This window comes from Crocuta crocuta, unplaced genomic scaffold, assembly GCF_008692635.1.
Source record: "Crocuta crocuta isolate KB4526 unplaced genomic scaffold, BGI_CrCroc_1.0 scaffold48, whole genome shotgun sequence".
Taxonomy (NCBI): domain Eukaryota; kingdom Metazoa; phylum Chordata; class Mammalia; order Carnivora; family Hyaenidae; genus Crocuta; species Crocuta crocuta.
In genome coordinates, this window is record NW_027533089.1 from 11,171,331 (window position 1) to 11,195,089 (window position 23,759).

At 39.7% G+C, this 23,759-nt stretch overlaps 1 pseudogene; it reads right to left on the reverse strand.

Annotated features, from left to right (window-relative positions):
• Positions 1-61: 61 nt before the first annotated feature.
• LOC144216658 (peptidyl-prolyl cis-trans isomerase G-like) lies at positions 62-19,243 on the reverse strand (annotated as a pseudogene).
• Between the last annotated feature and the right edge of the window lie 4,516 nt (positions 19,244-23,759).

A 23,759-nucleotide genomic window follows, 5' to 3' on the forward strand; every position in this document is an offset into this window, starting at 1 on the left:
CCTACTGGGTACCCTGCCTTCTGTGTATTTTTTGATGAACCCAATTCCTTCCTGATGAGAGTCAGGTACTGGGAGCGGGGCTCAGGCCCCAGGATGAGTGAAGACCATGTAGCTGGTTGCCTTTCGTTGTATCATGTTCCCTTCTAGACTGTGTGCATCTATTATTTGTCTCACTTTTATTATGATCATGCTCACTTGCTCTTTGATTTCTGGCTAAACTTCTCTTTAATTTTACCTCTTTCCTGATCTTTTGCCTTAGACTTCGACTTTTTTTTGTTAACATTCTCATGATCCCTTACTTTACTCCTTGACCCCATCTTCTTTTCTTCATGTCTGTTATACTTTGTGTTATGCTTTTTTTGTATTATGCTTTTCTTAAGCCTGATTTCTCTTTGCTCTTACTCCCTCTTTTAGATTTGGCACCTTTCTTCACCTTGTTTTTGTATTATCTTTTTTTCTGAATTTCTTCCAATGTCTCTCTGCTGTTAGATTTATGGTCTTTAACTTTCTTTTCCTCTTTACTTTTTGTTTGGACTCTTGGACACATGCCTATGGTCAGTTATATTATTCTCTTTTACTCCAGCTGGGTTTCTTTTGATTTTCTTTTGTTTCAGTTTTAGTTAACTCACTCAAGCTCCTTTGATTCATCTTTCATCACTGGATACCCTCATTCTTTGAACTTTCTGAATCTCTTGCCTCCACTGTGAAGTAGTCTCACTACAACTGAAACAATCCCTTGAACTGGCTCTGGAAGGAGTTCGATAATGCTTTGGTTTTATTCCTTTAATTTCTTTGCCAGACCTAGTACCTGAGAGTCTCGTACGATATGAAGCAGACTAGAAGTTAGGTAGATTCTCTTTTTCTCACTCTCTTGCTCTTTCCTTTCTTTCTTTGTCATCAGCTTTAGGAGCACTTTTTCTAATTAAGAGTCAATTTTTAGGAGGGAACTCCTCTGGATAAACAATACACTTGCGTTACGCTTTAAGATTTTCAGCCTCGCTTTCACCAGATGTGGTTTTCTTGCTTTTTTTGTGTGCATGTGTATGTGGGTCTGGGAATATTTCCTGTGTTTCTTTTTTTAAAGAAAATATAAAAAGGAATTTTTAAATTTCTCTTCAGAAGCACTTTTAGAATCAGAATAGGACTGAGAATCTCTTAAGCTATATGAGTCACTGGATGGGGAAGGAGGAGGAGGATTTATGCCTTTTTTTCTTTCTTTACTTTGAGAATTAGCCCTCCACAGCGGAGTATCTACCTCAGCAAAAATGGTTTGCTCACTGCATCTGTTTTCTGGTTTTCCCTTTCACACAACTTCTTGAAGAAAAGTCATTTGCCCCCAAAACAACATGAAACCCATCTAAATGGAGAGCTGGTTTTGTTGTTATGAAGCAGTATGAGCCTCTTGTATCCTTCTCTCTGTCACTGATAAGAGAGATTCTCTCTTGTGGTTAACAGAGAAACTCTCAGCTTCAAAATATCCTCCATTTTCTTCACTGAAGTCACAACCTGATCCATAAAACCTTTGACAGCGCTGTGAAAAAGAAAACTATTGTGATGGCTCCTGAGTGAATTTCCTTGACCTCTTCTCACTTGTAAAGACAATGAAATTCATCCCATGTTTGGGGGAACACATCAGAAAAAATTCAAAGACAACTCTTCCAGCAGGTGATTATTAATGGCAATGTCAAAAAAACTCATAAAATATTGAGGATGCTGAATCATTGTTCCAATGGCTTCAATACTTAAATCTTTAGAGAAAAGTCAAGAACAAACTGATTCAGTCAACTGATCCAATCCTTTCGCTCCTGCACTGGTACACTCTCCTCTCCCTGGGATCCTGTCCTTTAACGTGCTTTGGGACTACCACTGCCCAGAAAAGGCACTAAAGCCCACTACTACAACATTTTTACCGACTAATTCACTACAAAAGTTTTATTTTACTTTTAAAATTAATTTTTTCTTTCCATTGTTATCTGATACTTTAAAAAAATTTTTTTTATAGTTTATTTATTTTTGAGACAGAGAGACAGAGTATGAATGGGGGAGGGTCAGAGAGAGAGGGAGACAAAGAATCCGAAACAGGCTCCAGGCTCTGAGCTAGCTGTCAGCACAGAGCCACGAACCGTGAGATCATGACCTGAGCCAAAGTCGGATGCTTAACCAACTGAGGCCAGGCATCCCTCTAATACATTTTTAAATAAGGGAAATAATCGAATGGTACAATAAAAAAAAAAAAAACACCTTAGATTCTAATTCAAAAATCTCAAGTTACAGGACTAGAAAACAGCCCACCAAAATGCTAAATTACTACCCATAATTTCTCAGCTAATCCTTGGCAGAGCCAGAATTGAACCCAGGTTGGTATTACACTTTTCATACTTTAATTCCTATTACTAAGCAATGAGGTTATACCTCGTACTTATTTTTGTAAACTTTTTATATTTCATTGTAAATGTAAAATGTACTTCTTCTTTCTTAAATGTATTAAGGAATTCTCTTCTAGCTATGAACCAAAATAGTTCAATTCTATATACATTTTTTTAAATATTGCACACATATTTATTTTAGTATATGGTATATGTAGGTTAGAATGGTCTTACTATGCATTACTGTTTGAAAATCACCCAGTATCTTATGGTTCTTTCATTAAACATAGTGATTGAAGAGCTGTTTTATATTACCTATATTATGAAGATGAATATGAGCAGGTCATGTTTCAAGGGACCCATAGATGATCCAGGTAACAATGATCAAAATGCAACAAAAACATAGGCTTTTTAAAGTTATCAAGGTTTTTTTTTTTTAATGTTCTTTTATTTATTTTGAGAAAGAGAGCAGGAGAGGGGCAGAGAGAGAGAGAATCCCAAGCAGGCTCCAAACTGTCATCGCAGACACGAAACGCAGGGCTCAATCCTATGAGCCGCGAGATCATGATCTGAGCTGAGATCAAGAATCAAATGCTTAACCAAGTTAGCCACCCAGGCACCCCTAAAGTTATTGTTTTTAAAAAATTAATATCATCACCATCAAATTATATTACCAACAAATGTTTTCTAGACTCTACAAAAGATTGATAGTGTTTGGACTTCTTACAGAGGTAACATGCCGACATATGTTACCTCATGTTCAGATCCATGAAAAGGAAAGCTACACATTCTTTTGGATGGTGGATTATAAAAAATTAGAGAATGGGGTGACTTTGGAAAGGAACGCAAGAGATCATGGAGGCAACAGATTGACAGGCAGATTCTGGAAGAAGAAGGGAATAAAGGGACTGAAGAAACAAGTCTTGGGCATCCAACAGACTGGAATCAGGATCATTTACATGCATATAAGGTATGTAATTAAAATGTGCAATTTGGGCTGAAAGGAAATTACAAAATCGAGCACTTATCAACACTGTATAAAGTAATCCGTGTTTCTAATGAAAGAAAAATATTTTAGTTGGAAGACTTACTCATTATGGGAAGTTAAAGTATTTAAAATTTAAAATAGTTTTATATAGGAATGATAAAACATACTTCCCTCCCTACTTTAATGTATTTTTGAGTTATTAACCAATGTTGTTGGCTGTTTTTATTTTGTTCTGTTTTTCTTTTTTTCCTGTTGTCTCCTTCATCAAGGCAGCTAGGCTATAAAATAGATGTTTCTCAAAGAAGGGTTATCAAATCCTTGAGTTTTAAATTTTCAAATCTAAGATCCAAACTTGAGATAAAAGACTTTGAAAATACCTGATGGGTTAAAACTTGTTTTTCCGGTCCCCAAGACTGAAGATTCTCTAGATTTGGGGAAAAGGAGAAAAGTCAGTGGAAAAGAAAAGAGCTCAGATGCTGAAAAAGAACTGGGCTCAGTTTTCCCTTGGATTTATTCTAAAGTCACGTGTGTTAAAATTTGGGGGAAAATGGAATACTCCTCTCTGCGTAATTTTAGAAATTTAAGGGCAGAAGGAATGTCACTATTCCTGTGTACTTTGAGAAGGTGGCAAGACCCTAGAGCTCTCCCTCACTCCCCCATGCTGATGGAACAGAAGCAAGAGGGTAGAGATGGTGGCATGGTAGGTTAGCATTAAAAAGGGAGATTGAGGTAGTCTCATAGAGTCCCTGTGGGTATGTAGAGCAGCAGAAGCATTTCCCATGAGCCAAAAACTACTATAGGGACAAGGTAGGGCCTTTTGGTGCCACATTCCTTTTCCCACTTTCCCAAAATTTCCAGAAACTAGTGTCCAACACAAGGAGTACACAGCTGTAAGCCTTGTTGGACTGCCAATCAGGACCAAGATGCGTGCCTCATCAGATAGTAGCACAGAGAGGATGACAACAGGTGATGGTCCCCTGGATCATACACGCAATCCCAGCATAAGGGGAAGGGAAACCACATTGATGGAGATTATTTCTCCAACATCTAGTGGAATGGGGGTTTGCAACAGAAACAAAACTTGACGTTTCTTGCATACTTGAACTTATGAACTGAAACTTGGACCCACTATATTATCGATATAGATTTGTGAAAGAAGTATCATTTTGTAATACCATTAGTAATAACATCTTCAGATTCAATATGATCTATGAAAAACATTATGACATACTGGGGCACCTGGGTGGCTCAGTCGGTTAAGCGTCTGACTTTAACTCAGGTCATGATCTCATAGTTCGTGGGTTTGAGCCCCACGTTGGGCTCTGTGCTGACAGCTCAGAGCCTAAAGCCTGTTTTGGATTCTGTGCCTCCCTCTCTCTCTGACCCTCCCTTGTTCACGCTGTCTCTCTCTCTCTCAAAAATAAATAAAACAGTTTTAAAAATTTTTTAAAGAACATTATGACATACTAATGTCAACTGGTGTAGAAACTCAGATCTGAATCTCAGTCATCATGTAGAGATTTTCCTCAAGTGGTAAATATATCTTCTCTTAAACGACAACAACAACAACAACAACAACAACAACACAACTTTCTATCATATCTACTACCAGTACTAGGTAATATTACTGAGTGTATGTCCTGGACTTTGCCCTAAGTCCCATGGATGACATATTTAATCCTCTCAGTAGTCCTATGAGGTAAATACACTCATTGTGTATGAATTTTAGACATGCAAAAGCTAAATAAATTGCCAAAGGTTGGAAAGCTTGACCTTTATGTGATTTGAGAATGCTTTGCATAATCATTTTGCTGTTCTATCTAGAATGAAATACTGACATACCACATCTTTAAAGTTATATCCAGTCATCAATATTCATGTTTTTCCCAATCTTCCAAGTTTTCCTGTTGGAGAATTTAAGGCAAATTCAAGGAGGCTCTTAGTCAAGACACATTCTGAAGTCTCTGTCTCTGGTTTCCAGAGAAGCAACTCTATTATGAACTTCTCTGTAGATGTTCTGATCATTGAGGTGCGCCTTTCCCCTTTGCAGGTCACTTATCGACACAAATAGACCTCTCTTCTTCCCATTTGGCTCTGAAACTTCAGGTCCCTATTTTGTTTTTTAGTTTCTACACTTAAGCTACTGTACTTGAGTTTGCTTTTCTGACCTGCCTCAGAGGTCTATTTATCTTCCCTAGATCAATGACTTCATTCCAAAATCCAATATTTTGAAAAGAGAGGGGGGAGAAAAGGAGGCCCTGTTTTTAACAAAATACTCTTAAAAAGGGCAACTGGGTTTTTGTTTTTGTTTTTGCCCATGATATAGTATAAAACTTCCCTGCTGCTACTGGTGAAAACTAGCCTATATAAGAAAGAGGAAACACAGCTTCTTGTGACCTTTTCTGGGATTATAGTAAGTACTTCAGTCATATCTGCTTGGAATATAATTCTCATCTTACTATTTTTCCCCATAATATATAGTTACATTTGATTTTTTTTTCATACCTCTCATTTAGGAATATATTGTTTTGAAGAAAAGTTTGAAAGTTAAACACAAACCTTTACTGAGAGTATTTGATTATCTATCTTATAAAAATATGACTGAATAAAGTTACCCTTGAAGTTCTATTTTTATCCTTAAATTAAAGTTTAAAGAAAGAAAAGGGATTAGCAATTATTATTAGATTTTTATGTTAAAAATTATGAACTTTCAATATATAAATTTCAGGTTTTTCCCAATAGGCTTTATTACTTCTTCTGATTGTCTTTTCATTTTCCTATGCTGTCTATCAACCAACTATTTCCTGTGCTTTTGGGGTTTTCCTCAATTTCTGTTTGCATTACAATGTCATATTTCTTTTATTTTAAATGATTTTAATTTCATTTTTAATATATGGTGAGAACACACTGTAATAAGTTCATTTCACTACTTTTCAGTTTCAAAATAACTTTGTCTTTTGAAATTTCTGCCTCCTAAAATAAGTCAAGCATTTCAGAGACTTCAAAGAAAGAAACATTCTCTTTTCTCTTTAAATTTTCTATATTTATAGAAAAGAGTTCCATGTATCTAAGCACTTTTTATAAAGTAGAGGGTTTAGTAACATAGAATCTCCAGGGTAACAAATATTTCTCCATTGGGATATTTCTCTTGACAAAATTATGTAAAGTCATTTATAGCTTCATGCTTTTATGTTAGAAAAAAGATTGTTTTCTTTTTCTTCTTTCTTAATAATAAAAAGAGCTTTATTAGATCGTTTCTGATTATGAAAGCACATGCTTATTTACAATAACTATACTATAAAAATAATTCAGCAGTTACACGCAATAGACTTGTACACATAGCAACATGGATCTGAAACACATAGTACTAGGTAGAAAATGTGAGAAACAGGATGAGATACTATCTCAGTAAATTTAAAATATTGTACAAAAAATATTTTCAGGACTATACACACAAACTAAAAGATTTAAAAGCATTAGAATAGATGTTAGTGGGGGGGGGTGATTTGAGTGATCTAGGTAGGAAATGGGGAATATAAGATAGTAAAAGAAGAAATTTCAGATAATTTAGAAGTACAAAGAATTAAAAATCACCCTCAGTTCCACTATTTGGTAATATTACAGTGCATGTTTTGGAAAATAGCCATCCAGATAACACATACGTACACATACACATTTTAAAGTGGGGTTATAATCTGCTTTTAATCTTATTTTTATTAAATAGTATAATATAAATCTGTTGATATAAATCATTTTTAATGTAGTATGTGTGTGGATCTGCATAACCTTTCAATGTCAACCCTATAGATGTATATGTAGGTTTTTTCCAGTTTATTAAATGACTAATGTTACAATTAGCATTCTTATACATATATCTTTATCTACTTGTCTTACACTAGAAATGCCCATTTAAATTCTTGAAACAAATTGTCAATTCATTTTCACATTCATAATATGAAACTTTCTGATTCTCATAAGGTTTTAAAGCTAAAAACACTTGTATAACAAACAGCGACAAAATTATCTCCATATTCCAGGCCATCCAAATGTCCAGATCTCAGCAATAGAATTAATTTACTTACAGAGCACTTTCTGTTCAGTGGGAGGTCAAAGACTAATAACCATATTAATGTCATTACACAGCTGACTATTTAGCACTGCTTTGGTCTGACCTATACATCAGGGATTGAGTGAACTATAAGAGAAAAGCAGAAAGGATACGGATTCACTTAAGCAATACATCAACTTTTCTGCACTTGTATGTACAAGTGCAGAATCTTGAAGTCAAAAGTCAAAAGCCTTTAATTACTGATAGTGGGATCTATATTCTAAGTAGTTGTGAGTTGTCTGTTTTTCAACTTCATTCCTAAAGTGACTTTTATTATTTTTTTGAAGGTTCTAACTTCATTGGCATTTCCTCATGGTACTACACAGAGGTAAGAACATCCATTGGGCTGTATCTCTAGTATCTAGAGCAAATATTTCAACAAATACTTGTTCGTTCACTCAAAATAACAGCAATAATGAATGTGAAATGTCTGGAACCTAGAAAATACTCGTTAAGTGGTAGCTATTGTCATATTAAGATAAAGTAAAGGGATGTTGTTGAAGGAGAGAAGCAGAAAGCAAAGAATTTCAGAGAGTCTGGATTGCTGGTGAGAGTCCAAGATTAGGTGCTAGGGCCACTGTGAGTTTGGAAATGTGGAAATTAATATTGACAGTTTGGAAGAAGAAAAGGAGTTGCTCTGAATTAGGCTCAGCATTGAGGGCTACCAAGAGCAGTCCAAATGGAAAATACGTACGTGGCTTTTAACGATGTGTGAATATGAATAATCAACTCATCAAGGTAAAGTCTTTAAGCTTCTTCTACCTGATATCATTGCTATACCCAAAGCCATATTGCAGAAAGATTTGCTAAATGCATGTTTTCTTAATGCTACTATGTGGCAGGAATTTAAGTCATAATCTCTTTTCAAGGCACATCTTCATTAAAGGGGAATTATTCAAAGCCATCTGAGTGGCAATTACTATATAAAGGCTAATTGACCTAATTAATCTAATGTGGGTCAATGGCTCTATACTACCCAAAGAACATTTTCAAATGAAAGGGGGAAAAAAAGGAACTCCAAAAGGAATTTATTTAAGTGAACATCCTTAAATTTAGTGAGTCTGATTTATTCCTTGCACACAGATATTATATTGCTGCATATTATATTGCTGGAGTGGCTGAGCTGGGATAAAAAAAGATAGACTAATTCTCTGAGGATCCTGAGGAATATTCTGTTCATCACTCAGGGGAAGGCACTATATAAATTACATTATAACAATACTGCCTCTTTCTGATAACGTAGCACTGAAAGAAGAATTCAACATGACAAGAAGTCAAATTTACTATCATCTGTTTTGATTCTCTTGGTGATGTGATAAAGTGCATGCTGATACCTGCTTTTTATTTGATTAACTTCAGCTCCTTTGAATGCCAGCTTGTTCCATTTGAAGTACTGGCTGCCAAATATAAACTGGGACTGATAATATCTGGGCCCTACGACTGAGGAAAGAATGTATAACACACGCCTGTGGTAGGCAAAATAAAACCTCCCAGCATGTTCACGTTTCAATCCCCCAAATTTGCAACTATGTCACATTACATGGCAAAAGGGACTTTGCACATGTGAAGTTAAGGATCTTGAGATGGAGAGAATATCTTGGGCCATCCAGTTGGGTCCAATGTACTCACGAGGGTTCCTATAAAGGAAAGAAGGAAGCCAGAGAGTTAGAGATGTAAGGATGGAAGCAAAGGCCAGAGAGAGAGAAAGAGAAAGGGAGATTTGAAGATGCTACATTGCTAGCTTCAATGATGGAACAAAAGGTCATGAGTCAAGGAAGGCAGGCAGCTTCTGGAAAAGTCAAGGAAATGGATTCTCCCCTAGAGCCTCCAGAAGAAATGTAGCTCTGGATTTTAAAATCAGGCAACCTTGATTTTAGCCCCGTGACATTAAATTTTGGACTTCTGACTTCTAGAATTGTGACTAACAAGTTTGTGTTGTGTTAAGCCACAGAGTAGGTGGTAATTTGTTATAGCACCAAGAGAAACTAACGTGCCACCATTGGGCCCATGGCACAGAGCTACACTGATGTCATTTTAGTTGGATTGAAATGACTTTCCCAAACTGTACCTATAATCTGATACAGAGCTCGGGCAAACCAGAGAAGCACACAGCAGAAGCTCATGCTTTGCCTTTCATTCATCACAGGCTCACTTTGTTCCTATGTATTCTGAGCCCTTTTAGAGAAATGGAGTGTTAGCGAGGGTTCCTAAGTGTGGGAAGAAATCAGTCGTTTCATGAGTTAATCCCCCTTTCCTCGGGTTTTAAACCCCAGACATTTTCTAAAATGATTTTCAACTATAAACAATGTCTTTTAATCAACTTGGCCTCTGTTCTGGCCAAAATCTTTATAAAGTGGTTAAGCGTCTTCAGTGGGAGTGACTGGCCCTGGACATGGCCTTGGGCTAATAGGGTAGAATGGATAGGAGCTGCTTTGGGCAGCTGATCAGAATCTTACACGGGGTCAAAGAATTTTAAAAAATGATAAATGGGGCACATGGGTGGCTCAGTCGGTTAAGTGTCCAACTCTTGGTCTCAGCTCAGGTCTTGATCTCAGGGTTGTGAGATTCAAGCCCCATGTTGGGCTCTACTCTGGACGTGGAAAAAAATGATAGTATATACAGCCACTGTGCTAAGGGGCAGTTACATCCACTAAGTTACATGTGCATTATCCTATTATCCAATGCTTACTATCCCTACTCTCAATTGAGGAAAGTAGAGCTGAAGAAATGGCACCGTCCCCACTGTCACCTATAGCAGGCTTACTGCAGGATTGGGCTGTTAACCACTACTCCATGTCCCTTCTCCACATGAGAACTTCCCTGGAAAACTCTTGCAACTCTTGGAAAGTTTCCTATAGACAGAATCATGGCAGATTTGTTGTTTTCTTGATGTTCTGAATATGCCACCTCAGCAAATTCTTCAGAATGTGGGTAGAGCCTGCAAGAGGAAAGGTACATATCACATACAACACCAAGCAAAGTTCTGTTGTCAGATGCAGTCAGAGAATGGACAGGTTGTGCAGTGCAAGCTTGGCTTTCTCTGAAGCACACTAGTTCTTATGGGCCTGATGGAAAGGCCTGTTAACTGATGGCATGATAGTATTCCATTAGAGAAAGACAAACAATAAAAAAAAAAATGAGTAAGTGCACATTTTGATTCTGACCATCGTGTTGCACCCAATGAGGAAGAAAAGCTGGAGGAATCCAGTGAAACCATTTAGGTTGGATAGCAAACTTACTGATGAACAAGAGTGAATTGTGAACAGGATGGCACATACCCAAGGTCCTGTAGTAACTCAAGCCTTAGAAGAAAGCTAATGTTCAGAAACAGGTAAAAATGCTAAAGAAAATTAAAAATTTAGAGCAGGATGAATTCTGGGAAAGGAAAAGCCCCAGCTTGAAAATAATGATGCTAAGCTAACATATAGGAACAGTGAGGAAAAGAACTTCTCCGCTCCTCTTTTACCATATTTTTTTTTCTGGGTAAGAAGACTGGAAGATTGACTGGAAAGGGTGGAACAAATGTTATCAAAAAGAAGTGGAGCCCCAACTTGTCCAAGATTCCACATCTGAACCATTGCATCCCAAAGGAAGGTAATATAATAGATTGAGAAAATAGGCTTTGGGGTCGGATACATCTAGCATCTACTCTATTCTCCTGGCAAGTTACTCAACAGTTCCAAATTTCAGTTTCTTCCCCCTGTAAATTTGGGATAATACTCTACCTCATAGGGGAGGGAAACCGTTCAACATAGAGTACTTTACCCAGCCCCTGGCACATTATAAATACTTGATGCACAGTGGCTACGCATTGTATCATTATTATTTTTATAGACTACATAGTTGAAATGAAATCAGAAATCTTTAAGAAATTGTGAAAATAAGGGGCGCCTGGGTGGCTTAGTCGGTTAAGCGTCCGACTTTCGCTTAGGTCGTGATCTCGCGGTTCGTGGTTTCGAGCCCCGCGTCGGCTCTGTGCTGGCTGCCAGCTCAGAGCCTGGAGCCTGTTTCAGAGTCTGTGTCTCCCTCTCTCTCTGACCCTCCCCTGTTCACGCTGTCTCTCTCTCTCTCTCTCCTAGAAATAAATAAAAAACATTTAAAAAATTGTGAAAATAAGAAATTGTGAAAAGTATGTGAATGATTAGTTAATAAACCTAGAACTAATTATATGAAAGATATTTCGCCTGTTTCCAAGGTAAATAGTGATCTCCAGGAATAGTATAGGTTCAGTAAGGTCGTGCCAACCTAAATGCATTTTTCTTTTTCTAAAGGGACATATACTGAAAATCAGAGGAATTTTTATAGACCAAGAGTATTGGTATTTCAGCCTGACCAAGAATCTCATGATATCTTTATGAAAGAACTGCACTGGTTGTTACAGGTAGGAAGACTTTTAACTTGTTGAATAATCCTAACAGTGCTACTTAAGAAATATAACTCCACTGCAAGATTTCCAGGAGGACTAACTTAGAGATTGGCCCCTCAGTCCTAAATTGTTTGACGTTTTCACTAATGACTTTTATGTTAACATTTGCAGCATGCTGGTTAGTGGAAGAATGCTAAGTTGTAAAATTTGGATTCAAAAGATTCTCATAGGGCCAAAACAACAGACTAAATATAACAATGTGCAATTTGCCCACAAAATTCTAAGTCTTTTACTTTAGTCTAACGTCAAATCCTATAAGTAGGGTATGGGGTACATGTCTAAGCAATTTGAGTTATTTTTTAAAAACTTTTATTCAAGGGGCACCTGGCTGGCTCATTTGGTAGGGTGTGTCTTGATTTAAGGGTTGTGCATTCAAACTCTGCATTGTGTGTAGAGATCACTTAACAATAAAATCTTTAAAAAATAAAGTTTTTATTCAAAAACAAGCTGAGTATAAGACAACCATATGGCTTTTCTTCCATCCCTGGTAATGTTGAAACACAGAGAAGACAAATACTTGACAGAAATTTATTGAAGAAATTCCACTAAATTTGGATGGGACAGGTTTGGATAGGGTATATATATTTATATATATATAAATTATAAAATACATAAATCATAAAACTTCTTCACTATATGTGTATGAGATATATAATTAAGCATACAAATAATTTGGGGGGGACAAGTTTCTATTAAAAAATATGTAATACAGGTGCCAGAGAAACTTCTAAATCACACTCTACTGTAGCTGTAAATATACTTGGCAAATTAGTATCTAATTTCTCATTAAATAAATAAGTAATTCTAAATGAGAAAATTTTCATAACATCATAAACACTTATTCTTTTACATCATTGTATTAAAAAGTAAACCAATGTGTGCCACCTTACATGTATGAGAATGACTACTATAAAAAAAAAAACAGAAAATAAATGGTGAATGAGAATGTGGAGAAATTAGAATCCTTGCATACTGTTGGTAGGAATCTTAAATGGTGCAGCTGCTATTGAAAACAGTATGAAGATACCTCAAAAAATAAAAATGAAATTACCATATGATCCAGCAATTCTACTTCTTGGTATACAACCCAAAGATTGTAAAGCAGAATTTCAAAGAGCTATTTGTTTATCCATGTTTGTAGCAGTATTACTCACAATAGCCAAGAAATAAAAGCAACCCAGGTATCTATCAGTGGATGGATGGATTTTAAATGTGATATATCATACAAGGAAGGAAATTCTGACACCTCTTACAACATGGATGAACCTTGAGGACATTTTATCAGTCACAAAAGAACAAGCACTATGTGACTCCACACCCGAGGCACCTAGAGTAGACACAAAAAGTAGAATGGTTATTTCTGGAGTCTGGAGGGGTAGAGGGGAACGGGGAGTTACTATCTAACGAGTACAAAGTTTCAGCTGTGCAAGATGAAGATTCTGGAGATGGATGTTGTGATGGTTGCACAGCTATATAAATATATCTAACACTGAATTGTGCTCTTAAAAATGGCTAAGATGGTAAGTTTTATGTTAAATGTATTTTATCACATATTTTTTAAAAAAGTAAACCAACGTAAAATCTTAAATATATCACAAGCAAGGTATCTCCCCCTTTTGACTCCTCCCCTGCCACATGTCGCTCCTATTGGCTGGATTCTGAGGGTGTGGGTATGATTTTAGTTATCTGCATTAATATCATGGGAGGAATGAGAAAGAATGAAATCTGGCCATTTGTAGCAACGTGGACAGAAGTCAAGGGTGTTATGCTAAGTGAAGTAAGTCAGGCAGAGAAGGCCAGATTCCATATGTTTTTGCTGATGTGGAACAGGAGAAACTTAACAGAAAACCATGGGGGAGGGGAAGGGGGAAAATAGTTAAGGAGAGGAAGGGAGGCAAACCATAAAAGACTCTGAAATACTGAGAACAAACTGAGGGTTGATGGGGGTGGGGGAGAGGGGAAGAGGGGTGATGGGCATGGAGGAGGGCACTTGTTGGGATGAGCACTGGGTGATATATGGAAACCAACTTGACAATAAACTATGAAAAAATCATGGTAGGATGTCATTGCAGTTATAAACCTCTGATAGGTCAATGTGGTAGCAATGTTTGTCTCTTTGCCAAGCTGGTGACAATTTAATGATAGTATTGTCAACCAGTGTCTTTGATGATTATACACATTATCAGACAGTATAATCATCTCTACTATACCAGTTGGTCACACACCAGAAATGAAGCTCCAGGAACAGTTTATTACTCTGACAAGGATAATAGGTCATTATTACCAAATCAGCAACACAGTGCTTTAAAAATAAATGACCCTGCTTCCCATCATTATTTATTTTTCATGTGTGCCTCAGGTTTGTCTTAGCATCTAACAGCAGGAGACAATTATCCCTTCTTCTTCTTCTTCTTCTCCTTCTCCTCCTCTTCCTCCTCCTCCTCCTCCTTCTCCTTCTCCTTCTCCTTCAGCCTGTCTTAAATGGTCTTAAGTGGTAAATGAAATGTTTCTGTTGACCCTAAATTTGAAGCCTGGGTGGTTTTATAGGAGCATTAGTAAAAAATGGTGGAAATCATACCAAATGCATACAATCCTCCTTTTTCATCCAGTTCTGTTGAAAAAGAATGGCCAGCTAGGAAGATGGTAGTGAGAGGGGAAAGAAGAGCTACTGTGTGCTAATCACATGAATGAAGGGTTTTTTAATGTCATCTTAACACTGTTTGATTGGGCCATCAGAGTGTACACACAGTCCCCAAATGTTGCCCCTTGTCTATGTAGTGTGGGAAGCTCATAACTTCTAAAAGGAAAAATTCCTCTCTGCTGGCCCGAAAGTTCTCTGCCTCCACCTCCCCTCAGACAGTACAGCCTGAGGGAGCCTGAGAGAGTCTTCCCCCAGCTGGACACCTGCTCTGACTGCCTAGCAAGAGGCTCTGCTCACAGGGCAGCCCTCCTTGCACTGAAGTCTGGATTAAATCACAGCCCCTGCTGGAGATTGGACGTTGCCTACAGCTTCAATGGTAGAAGGCCCCAGGAAGGACAGAAGATTTGTATTCTAAGGAGGGAAGGCGGAGAACTGGCTGGGTGAGGATCTCGTGTTTCTTTGGCAACTGAGAACCACCCTTTTTAGGGGTGGCCGCTAGCTTTCAAAACAAAAAGAAGCTTGTAACTGTAAAAGGCTACGATGGGTTTCCTGCTCCCCCACCCTTTTAGAGGCAAAACCTATTTATGAGGCTTTATTAAGTGCAAATAAGTCCCTCGGCTTCAACGGAGAAGCAGCAGCTGCTGAAGATGTGGTCATTTGCATATAAATGACATGATTTCAGCTCAGAGAAGAATATTGAAAAATATACATGTCGACAATGGAATCCTGATAGATTCGCACATATTAAGGTCAGATATTGTAATTTTTAAGGCTGCTGCATGCTGATGACTGCAACATATCACACATTCAATTCTGTTTGGGTTCTATGAGTTTTATCTTCTATGAAATGGAGGATTTTTATTGTGAATTAATTAAACTACTTTTTCCCCCCTAAACATGAGAACATTTAGGTCAATAAGCTAAATGCTCTACAAATGCAAAGGCTCCGTGACAACTAAAGTTACCAACTGCAAACTTGGGTTTTCCGTGCAGCTAACAAAGAGGGATGTGTGCCCAGGGAAGAGGCTGTGTGGTGCTTTCTCTAATTTTAGTCTGTCCGCGGCAGGGCCAACCTTTGTTTCGAAAGGCCAAAGGAGGCTCCAGTTTTTATATTCTAAGAAGTTTTCCAACAGCCTGGCTATAAGATGAGTGGGAAATTACTGGAGCCCAGAAAAGCCCACAAATTTGCCAAGTGCCCACCGTTGTTTCTTTGCGCCATGGCCTGTGGGTTGGAGTTCACAGCTGGCAGAAAACACATCCTGGAGTCATCTGCACTGCTCCCAGGCAAGTGTCCTCGATGCTGCCTGGAGGAAGTAGATGGGTTTCTCTCACATATGCCCCAAATTTTGGCCCTGCATCAATCAGGGTGCTTTTGGCTCCTTTCCCACCTGCAAAACAGAACTTGTTTAGAAATTGCTTGTGGCACTTTGGCTGCTGGGAAGGGCATAGAAATGCACAATACTACCTTAACCTTGCCAACCAGCCCACAGCTTCCTCAGGGAGGACATTTTCCTGTAAATGATGATCACTTAAGTGTTAACTTTAGATTTGCTCATAAAAAATAGTAACTTTAAGTAACAGATTTGATTCCTATTGATCGGTATTTGATCATTTAATTGTGTATTAAATAAGTCTGGTAGCTAATTCTCAACATATTTCTAAACCCTACATGTGAACATTTACTAGATGAATAAAGTCCTTGGTATATACACACTTTCTAAAATAGATGATTAAGATGACTAATAAGTAATTAAATAGCTATCAAGGAACAAGGGAAATTTGGAAACTCACCATAAGTGTTTATGTTTCATAGAGAACTGTAGAGACTTTACAGAACTCTATTATGCTAACTTGAAAAAAAATCCCAATGTCAGTTTGCTGATGTATTCAATATATTCTGTTAAAATAATTTGTGGAGATACATAGGATGCTTTAGCTTCAAGAAAGATTTTAAAACTCAAAATTCTAGAAAGTTTAGTCCTGGTCACTGATCAGACTACACACATAGAAGGTATATTATCCACAGTTACGCATCGGATTATCAGGGAAGTGTGATTAAACCACCCATGGGTGGAGCCAGTAATTGTGGGGCCTGAAGCTTATACAATTTGGAGGGCTCTCTTTAAAAGAATATAAAATTACTGGGGCTCCTGGGTGGCTCAGTCAGTTAAGCGCCAGACTTTGGCTCAGGTCATGATCTCATGGTTCATGGGTTTGAGTCCCACATCAGGCTCTGTACTGATGGCTCCGAACCTGGAGCCTGCTTTGGTTTCTGTGTTTCCCTGTCTCTCTGCCCCTCCCCTGCTCTGTCTCTCTCAAAAATAAGTAAACATTTTAAAAAATTTAAAAGAAGACAAAATTATTAATACAAAATTGGGTAAAAATGAATATTAATTAGATTGAGAAAAAATCACAACAAAATTATAAACTAAAATCACAACAAATTACAAACTTCACAAAAGCCACAAAACTAACCTACTTGGATCGATTAGCTGGCTACACACCTCAATGCTTTTCCCTATGATTGACTACCTCTAACATGGCTAATAAAAAAAAGGATTTTTTTATTAATGCTAGTTTTTAAAAGTTTATATAATTTCCACAACTTGCTACAGAAATGTCATGTAAGGATTGTTGTTTAGGATTGTCCAATTGGGGGAAAACCTCTATTTCTTTCACACACGGGCTGTGAAATTGCAGGGAATTTCAAGTCTCCTTGTGGAGTGACTGATCATAAATATTTCCATGTTTTCCTAGTACCTACAGCCATAGGCCACACTGGTTTCAAGTACGATGTGCTCTCAAGCCCTTTGGTGTTCTTAGAAAAGTGTTCGTGGAAGCTGTCCTTATATCAGGACAATTGGTAATATCTTTACAGTATATGGAATTGACCATAACGTATATAATTAAATGCATTCCCAACTGACCTTTGGCATGGATAAAGAGAAAATGAGTCTTATCAGAACAAGCCCTGCTGAAAAGATTCCTGGCCCTCTCTGCCCTTGGATAGTCTAATGATTCCTATGTACCTGGTCGTTGTTGAGTTTCAAGGCCCAGTGTCTGTGGTAAGAGAAGAGGAGCAGGGAGAGCAAGCGGAAGACAGCTGTCAGTTTCCCGCCAGCAGTGTAAGCCCCTTCAAGGGAAAGGGAAAAAAAAGTTGTTCTCCAAATTCATGACAACAGTGCCCTCCAGACTCCCTCCTATCAGCATTCTCTGTTCACCAGTTCAGTTTGGCCAGACTAGACTTCAAACCACAAGAAATGTCACAAGAAATAGAAAGATAAGAGCCGCAAGTGGATGTCAGTCTCCCCGGGGTGTGATTGACTGAGCACAGCCAATTCTCTAGTGGTCCATGGTCCCCATCTTCCAGAAGGGCTTTGCTAAAAGCAGGGCATCCTGGATGAAATGGACACTCTGTTCCATCCTAGAAAGAAGATGAAGCTGGCAGTTTAGACTGCTGAAAAACAGTTTGAGATAAGCTTGTGGTTCCATAGAAATTAATCCGTGCCTCTAGATAGCACGTAAGCCTATTGGAAAGCTTCTTCAATTCAAGCAGTTAATAATATATCAAGTCTTGTAGCTTAAGGGATACAATTTTCAAAATTATTGTACTGAGGGGATCATAAATTCCACCAAGAGGAAGGCTGTAGTCCAGATATTTTATTTTAGATTTCCATCTAGGGTGCATTATGACACGCCACATGAAAGTCAAATCGTCCATGTAAAATGGTTTCCAGGTGATAAGTTTACCCCAAGGGGTCCAGTAAAGCAATACATTCAGAGTTATATCTGACTTTCACAATCTATAAAGACTAGTTATCAATTTTTTGAAAGATTTGATAAGCAGGAACAAAAAAATAGCTTATGGATGCTGACATTTGTCTCATTAATGGGAACAGCATAAGAAGTACAAGCTCCTTCTGGATTTGGCTGTAAATACACCACTGACATACATTTTGGAAGGTTGCTATTTTGTGCTGGTGGGAATGTATTTGTCTAACCTTGCACTGACTATAATAGACATAAGGAAGCAGTGATATTACTGTCAGCCACATTCAGCTTTTTAAAACAGGGGCACCCACTCTGCCAATATCTGTCAGATTCCAGGCCACTGCATATTAAAAATTATGTTCCATCAACACTATCTGGCCTAGTGGAAGTTTTATTAGGAAATAATTCTCCTGTTGTGTTATGGGAAGGAAAGAAAAAAATCCCGCTTCACCCAATAGGATTCAAAGGAATAATTAATGTTTCTTCCATCCTCAGAATAGGAATGGTTTGGCTTCTCTAGTGTTTCATGTGAATACCTCTACCCCTTCTTGCAAGGGCAGAGCCTGTAGGCATGTGAGGAACAGGCAGGAGGCCCAAGTACTAATTAGTCGCCAGTTTGAGTATTGGCTGTGTATGGTAAGGCATTATTTTCGTAAGTTATTCCCCTGTTAACCAGAGAAAAAGAATTACGTTCTGTTTTTCAAGAAGATAAGATTGGCGAATTTGCTTATTAAAACAATCACCATAATAACAAAGTGCATACACCTGCTTGGCTTTGGTTAAGCTTTGGAGGTTAAGGCGCATTCCCGGGAGGTTGCTGCCTTCCCAAACCGCCATAGAAACGCTTTGGGCTGGGCTGCCGGCGTTGTCGCTCGAGCCCATTAGTCGAGACACCAGGAATGGCTACCGTCTTCGCCTGTCCAGAATTCAGAACTAAATCCATCCTTCAAAAAGCTCACCATGCATTTGAACAAAAGAATATTGTAGTAGTACTTCATTTATCTAGCTGACACTATCCGTAAAATGGGCTGTTTTCTGGGAAGGTCAATCTTCCAAAATAACTAAATGATATTTTTATTGTAATCCATTCAGTGTAACCATATTGCATTTCAGATGTTTTTAAAATATAATTTATTGTCAAATTGGTTTCCATACAGTACCCAGTGCTCATCCCAACAAGTGCCCTCCTCCATGCCCATCACTCACTTTCCCCTCTCTCCCATCCCCATCAACCCTCAGTTTATTGTCATTATTTGAGAGTCTCATATGGTTTGCCTCCCTCCCTCTCTGTAACTTTTTCCCCCTTCCCCTCCCCCATGGTCTTCTAATTTTTTTTAAGTTTATTTTTGAGAGAGAGAGAGAAAGAGAGAGAGACAGACAGAGACAGAGACAGAGACAGAGCGTGCATGGGGGGAGGGGCAGAGAGAGATGGAGACACTGAATCCAAAGCAGGCTCCAGGCTCTGATCTGTCAGCACAGAGCCCGACACGGGGCTCAAACTCACACAGTGCGAGATCATGACCTGAGCTGAAACAGGACGTTTAATCGACTGAGCCACCTCGCCGCCCTGCATTTCAAACTTTCTGACATAACTGCTTGCCTTCCTAACTTTTGGATTTGGGTGAACATATATACCAACCTTTTCTTTGTGTAAATGAATTCTTGCCACTAGAATGACAAGTGGCAAGAATACCACCCAGTGGCTGCCTGGGCTGCTGGGCTGCACGTGGCTTCCAGGCTCCTCCCTGGCCTTAGCATTTCCTTCTCCCATGAGCTTACCTATAAATCCCACTCATCACTTCTGAGCAGAGAAGGCAGAATGTTGCAGGTGAAGCCAGGGGTTTTGGAGTCCAACATTCTGGAGTGAACTCCAGCTTCACCACTTAACTACCTGTGTGAACTTGAATAATTAATTTCCTCTGTTTCCTCGTTTGTAAAACAGAAAAGAAACACCCACTGTAGTGTCGTTGTAAGATGGGCTGTTTGTCCAGAATCCAGCACAGACTTCTGGGAGCTGGGGCACAGCTGTCAGGCTTCTATTGGGTACATAGGAAAGTGAGTCAATACCAAGAGGACTCCAGAGTTTTCCAACAGCTCAGTGGAATTCTGGGGCCTTCTTGACTCCCTTGTATGTCAGCTGCTGGCTCCTGGAAGGCTGACCTTGCCAGCCTCTCACCCCTAAAGATATGAGTAGCCACGCCATTGCTGTGCCTCATGATTTAAAGTGGCACCATCCAGGCTCAGTTGGTTTAAGCGTCTAACTTCGGCTCAGGTCATGATCTCACAGTTCATGGGTTCTAGCCGCATGTTGGGCTCTGTGCTCACAGTGCAGAGCCTGGAGCCCACTTCGAATTCTGTGTCTCCCTCTCTCTCTGCCCCTCCCCTGCTCATGCTCTGTGTCTCTTTCTCAAAAATAAATAAAACATTAAAAAAAATTTAAAGTGGCACCCCCAGCCTCCTCTCTGGGCCTTTTTTTGTTCATCTATCTGTATAAATAAAATTAAGTTTCTTTTTTACTGTTTCCTCTTTCATGGAAATACTTGAGCAGATCTCAACAGATTCTGAGACCTACCCTTGCTAATGAGCTACACAGAATGCCTGACATTAACTTCAAGAAGACCTGGGGGCAGGGGTTGTCAGGTCAGAAGTTCTCAGACTTGAGCGTCCATCAGAGCATCACATGGAAGGCCTGTTAAAACACATTCCTGAGCCCTGTGCCCAGAGTTTCTGATTCAGTGGGTCTGAGGTGGGACCTGAGAATTTACATCTGACCAGTTCCCAGGGAAAGCTGATGCTGATGTTGCGGGTCTGTGGACCATGGTCTGAGAACCCCAAATGAAATAGGTGTTGTTGATTTGCAATCAGCCAGGGGCACTGGGCACCCCTGTGCCACTCATGGGCTGATGATCCTCCAGAGGGTGGCTGAGGGCTGGCATTCTGCTGAAATAAAGCCTGCTCTCAGGGGTAAGTGGTGATTTGCAACTTGATTCCTAAAAAGAGTATGACGAAAGTGAGGTGTAAGACAGATTTTCTTGTATCCCTAATTCCTTCCCACACCCCATTGCCTACTAAATGCACAGAGCCGGAGCAGCCCCTCGGATGCCTGTCCTTCTCTTATTTCCTCCCCTAAATCCACAGTGGCTGATTGACAGGGGGTGTGAGTGGGGCTTGTGGTCTGAATTACTAGTTCTTGGGGAAGGTGGGACCCTTTTAAATTGTTCTTAATTTCCCACTACACACAGGGGTGAGAAAGAAGAAGTTTTGTAACTACGTGCGCACCAGAATTTATGCTATTAAAACATTTAATGGAGAGAACTCCAAACCATGTTCCTAAAATTCAAATCACACATACTTAACTAAATGGAAAACTGCTTCCTAAGACCTAGTCTCAATGTCCCTGACATTGCAGGTGAAGGTGTTCCATGGAACTCTATGCCAGACCCAATGAGGAGAGTTATAGCTATGGGCCAGGTTCACCCTGTCTGCATCTGTGTGGCCTGAGGGGGAAATTGGGGCAGTGAGAAATTGCAGGGTGGGGGGAGCCGAAGAACTTTTAGGAACAAAGATAATTAATTTTCAAATGAATTGTTTAATGTGTTACATTGTTGCATAATCCCTAATCTCAAGATGGGCCTACTGTATACACTATTCTGTATTATCAGGGTTTATAGGGTTGTGGTCTCCATAGGATGAGAGAGAACAGCCCAAGTCAGATCCTGACACATGTCAGACGCAGGTTGGCAGGCCCAGGAGGTCCATGAGAGAGGTGACTCAGAGTCTGGGCCACCAGGATTTACTGTGACCCTTTGGGGAAGTCACTAGGCTTCCCACAGCATTTGGCCCACAAGACTTGAGGTATTTTCATTTAATTAGTAAAGGAAAGGTGACTTAGCAAGAGGACATCCAAGTGACAGGCTTCTGAGTAACCTGGCGTCATCAGATTCTGAAATCAGTAACTCTGATTGGTTTTGTCTCAATTCTTTTTCAGATTTCTTTTTTTTTTAATGTTTTTTTTTTTTTTTATTTCTAGGAGAGAGAGAGACAGCGTGAGCAGGGGAGGGTCAGAGAGAAAGGGAGTCACAGACTGAAACAGGCTCCAGGCTCTGAGCTGGCAGTCAGCACAGAGCCGAACGCGGGGCTCGAACCCACGAACCGCAAGATCATGACCTAAGCGAAAGTCGGATGCTTAACTGACTAAGCCACCCAGGCGCCCCATCTTTTTCAGATTTCTTGAGTCTGGAGATAGGGTGTCCATTAGTTCAGTAGTATTTCCAAGTGGCTGCAGGGGGCCTGGCTGTATGTCAGATACTGGAGACCATCTCAATGGCCTCAAGTAGCTTATTTGTCCAGCTCTTTTCCCGTGTCTTCCTCCAAAGCCAGGTTCCAAAGCCAGCATGATGTCTGCTGGCCACTTCCACCTTGCCCTTCTGTGCTCCCCCAAGGAGCCACCAGCAGAACCTGCGATATTCACTTGCTTATGAAACATCTGTGCACCAGGCACTGTTTGGGGCGATGGCAACTCAGGAGTGAATAGAAGTAGGAGGAGACAGACAATAAACAGGATAAAATAAAACAGAGATGAAATACATAAAAGATTGGTATGTTAGGCAGTGAGAAAGAGAAAAAGATAATGGAGGGAAGAGGCATAGGAGTTTGGCGTGGAGCTGAGATGGGCTAGCCAGGGTGGCCATGCAGGAAGGAAAGGCAAAGTGCAAACAGGAGGTAGCAGCTCACTGCCCCCAGGCACCCAGAGGAAGATCCTGTCAGGGCCAGGCTGGGGAAGCGCTGGACAGGAAGCAGGAGAATTAAGAGTGGGGCGGGCTGGAAAGCAGATCAGGCAGGTCTGGCGGGGTTTTGTAAAGACTCTGCCTGCAGAGTAAGTCACTGGAGGATTTTAGGGTGAGGGGTCATGTGTGAGGTTGTAGTTTGGGCAACTGTGGCAAAATGTTAGGCCATTCCCCTGGCAGCTGTCTGGGGAATGGCCTAACAGGAGAGCAAGGGAGAAGTAGGTGGCTACTGCAGAATCCAGGTGACACACAGGGAGGGCCTGGGCCAGCATGTGATGGTGGCAACGGCGGGAAGTAGTCAAACCCAGGATATATTTTAAGGTTAAGGCAACAGGGTTTATTTGCTGCTTATGAGATATGAGAGAAAGAGAGGGCCTAAAGAACCTGATAGACCTCTTTCCAAAGAGATCCCAGTCCGGGATCTTTTCCTGGTGGACCAGTTGACTGTGGTCTCCCAGGCCTCTATCCTGCATTGGGGCTTTTAAAAAAAATTCCTTTTTTATCTACAAGATTGGTGGCCTTCTGTGATGAAAGGATTCCCTTGTCCTCTCCTAGCCCCAGGATGCATTCATTTTCTAACAGAATTTTTCTGGGGACCCTCTCCTCTCTGGGGACAGTGGTCTGCCCACAGCCTTTCTCCAGCCCAGGTTTTCTACCCCCTTGTCCACACTG